The sequence below is a fragment of the Chamaea fasciata genome, unplaced genomic scaffold, assembly GCF_029207755.1.
Source record: "Chamaea fasciata isolate MVZ Bird 193981 ecotype frontalis unplaced genomic scaffold, bChaFas1.0.hap1 SCAF_3, whole genome shotgun sequence".
In the NCBI taxonomy this organism is placed as follows: Eukaryota; Metazoa; Chordata; class Aves; order Passeriformes; family Sylviidae; genus Chamaea; species Chamaea fasciata.
The window spans coordinates 80,969,802-80,973,370 of NW_027094088.1; positions in this window are offsets into that span (position 1 = coordinate 80,969,802).

Below are 3,569 nucleotides of genomic sequence, written 5' to 3' on the forward strand. Positions count from 1 at the left end.
TTTTATGAATTTGAGAGAGAAAATACAATGAGCATCAGAGAAAACCACTGACTGTAAGCTTTAAAAATCTGGAGCTGGAGTGCTAAAGTTTGACAAATTAAAAGAAAAGTAAATAATGAGTTTATCCTTTGAAGTCCATATATAAAAGTGAAAATTCTCAGAGTTCTCAGAGGTTTAAGAAACTCACCATCATTTTCTTGTTTGACACATGACACTGAGTCCTGAAAGCTGACTTTCCTACTGTCTAGATGAGAACTAAATCTTTTGAAAATTTGGCAACATGAAGGTACAATCCAATGATTGATGACACGGAACCAATGAGTGGTACAGATGAGGAAATCTGAACAGCAGGTCAGAATATTCATTTTTCTAAGAAAACTAGTTGCTTAACCTGTGCAGGAGAGAAGGTTCTGTGTTTTTTTCATTTTTTTAATGTATTGTGTAACTTGTGATGTTTTGATTGTTTTGTCTTCTGCTAGGCATGTTAATGAGATCTGTTTTCATCCATCAGCTTTCACTGTGCTGTACAAATGGAAGTATCAGGAGATAAAGCTGACACTGGGAATTCATAGACTCCGTAGCCTTAAAGTCACATCTGGCTGCTGGCTTAAAATGACGATGTTATCTGTTAAAGGTGTCTTTTGCTTTCTGGATTTTTTGATTTACAAAGAAACGTAAAAATGTTTGGCACTGACTCCTGGGAATAGAGTCAGTGGTTGGACATTATTCCTGGAAAAGAGGTTATTTCCCCATTTTGAACGAGCCAATTTGCCAAAAATGTTTTCAAGAGGAAATGTACTCAGAATAGATGTTACAGGATCTTGTCAGGATTTCAAAAGTGTAGGAGTACCTTTCCAGGGGGGTACCTCAGAAGTGATGTAATCAAAAGCGTCTGTTAATGGACTTTACACTTGTGAAATCAGGATTATTTTTGGATAAATCCTTTATTTTGAAAGGATAAGATACAGTGTGCTCAGCTGCCACTCCTCTGATTACATTGGGTTATAGTCTCAATATGTCATTCCTACAGTTAAACGTCTTCCTTATTAATCACTTCCATTCATCTCTGAGATATCACATGCAAGGACTGCAAGCTACTGTTTTCACTCCCTTAGATTAGACTGTGAACAATGGAATAATTTTTTTCCTATAAATATTTGTCATTAATGGATATGGATAATTATTTCAACTGGTAAAGGAAAATAATATTAAAGTTTATACCATTGTGGTCTTCTCTGGTTTTCAACTAGGATAATTTTTACACTTGTGAAGTGAATGTAAAAAAACCAAACTTTTATGACTTTTTAAAACCATGTATACTTTGTAAAGATGTAAAAATCTTCCTCAGATATGAACCAATCAAGAATGAGGCAGGACAACTTTATCCGCTGACCTTTGAATCTTTGCCTGCTCTACAACTCTCTGCAGTGAAAACCTTGGAAAAAAATTCTCATGTTATCAATGTCATGTGTTATTTCAAACAATAATGTATGGAAACAAGAGGGGGCAGCAAATTATGCTTCATAAAGAAAAAAAGAATACTTGAATGGTTGAACTTCTGTGTAGCAAGCAAATAAAAGGAAGCAGTGCTATGGATGACAATGAGTAACTGTTTCTCTCAGCACTGTCATCATACTGTACAGCTTTTTGTACCAACTCTAGCTTTGTGTTGTTGCCACTTGCATGCATGGTCCAAATCAACATTTGCTAATTCTACATGAAAACATGTTAACAAATCAGAATAAAATGGACTGCAAAGAACTCTGCTTTTAGATACAGAATTTTATAAACCTGCTCCTAAGAAAAGTACTTGCCATCTCTCCCCCCATCCCAGGCATTCCTTATGTTTACTTGGCACTCTGTGCAACTACTTGTTTGGGAACGTCAGACTGTTGTAGCTTTTCCTAATTTGTGGTTAGAATGTGAAGACAACTGAAATGCTGTTCTAATTACTTTCTCTTATGAGTGGTATGAAAAAAAGGCTTTTGTCTGCTGTTCTGAGTAAAAAAGTCTGAAATCCAGATCTTTGTAACACATTTATAGTCATTTTCATGTTGGTAAAGAGGATCATCAGAAGACTTAAATATAAACGCGAAGCTTTGTTTTGTGCTTTTCTTAACAGATTGAATGCCAATATATTAATTACAATAAATGGTGAATTAACGATCTGAGAACTTTGTAGTGTAGAAGATCTGGTAAAAGGCTTTTGGATGTATCTATTGGAGAAAATATTGTGTAGATTTGATCTCAGAAATACCTTCTCTAAAGACAAAATTACATGTTTAGAAAATAAACAGGAACCAGAAGGGTCTCGTTTGTCTTATTAATGATGAATTCTACCATATCATGGCTGGGGTTTATGAGTCTGGGAAAAAATGTAGAATTTTGGGTATCACAGAAAGGATACCAGTTTTAACATACTGTCTTTGAAATGGTATTTGGAAGTCAGATTTTTTTCCTGCTTGAGTTGAAGCACAAGTCTTTGATTACCACCAGGGAATACACAAGCCAGACCTGTAGCAGCTTCCTCTGAAGGTGCTGCTTTTTGTTTCCCCTGTACTTTTGGTCCATATTCAGCACACCACTTTTGCTGTAAAACCGTACTTTGCTTTGTGATGAGTAAGGATACCATTCCTGGTATGAGTTAATATGTAGAACTCCACCATGTGAAAGTCTTATCTGGAGAATGAGGGTATAGAGCCAAGAACAGAATAAGGGCAGAGAATGAATTTGTCAGCAAGGACTGCCAGCTGTTTCAAATGGCAGGATACCTTAAATCATATTCTTTTGATATACTCTCATTTTTCTTGCTCAATTAAAAAATCAATCATGATAATAAATAATCAATAAATAATCAAACAATAAATAATACATCAATAATCAATAATAAATGTCATCAATCATTTGTATAAGAACCACACTAAAAGAGAGAACAGATACTGATGGTCTTATTGGAGCAAAAGAAGGAATGCTAAGGAAATAATTCAGCAGAAAGCTTTTATGCCAATAAAGACTTCTTGGGTGGATGGAAGCACAATGAGAATTTGGAACACATCACCTTTAAAAAAAAACCCACACAGAAATATTATTTATCATGCAGAAAATAAAATCTGTAAACTCCTAAAAGGATAGATAGCATAGCAATACATTATGCGGAGGTTCTGTAATGAGCTCATGAAACAGGCTGCACGAACTGGAGACATGCTAAGCAGCGAGGGAAGAAATGCCAGCCTTTAAAGAGTTGTCAGATCAGTAAATTAATGGAAGGGGTTTTATTCAGTGGTATTGCTATGCTGCAGACTACCAGTATCAAGTGTTTGTTCTCTTCCTGCAGCCCTTCTCATGAGCAAGATGCCTCCCTTTCTCTTGCAGCATTACCTCTTGCCATCAACAAGGCAATACTTCTGACTGCACAGTACGTTAACCAGAAAATTGTTAATCCCTTTAATAAAAATATTTTGTCATTCTAAGCACTGCTGCTTTTGTTTCTGCTACCATGGATATGGTGAGCTAGTTTTTTTCCCACCACAGCCTTGTCCAAAGAGCACCATGGCATAGGGATACTTGAA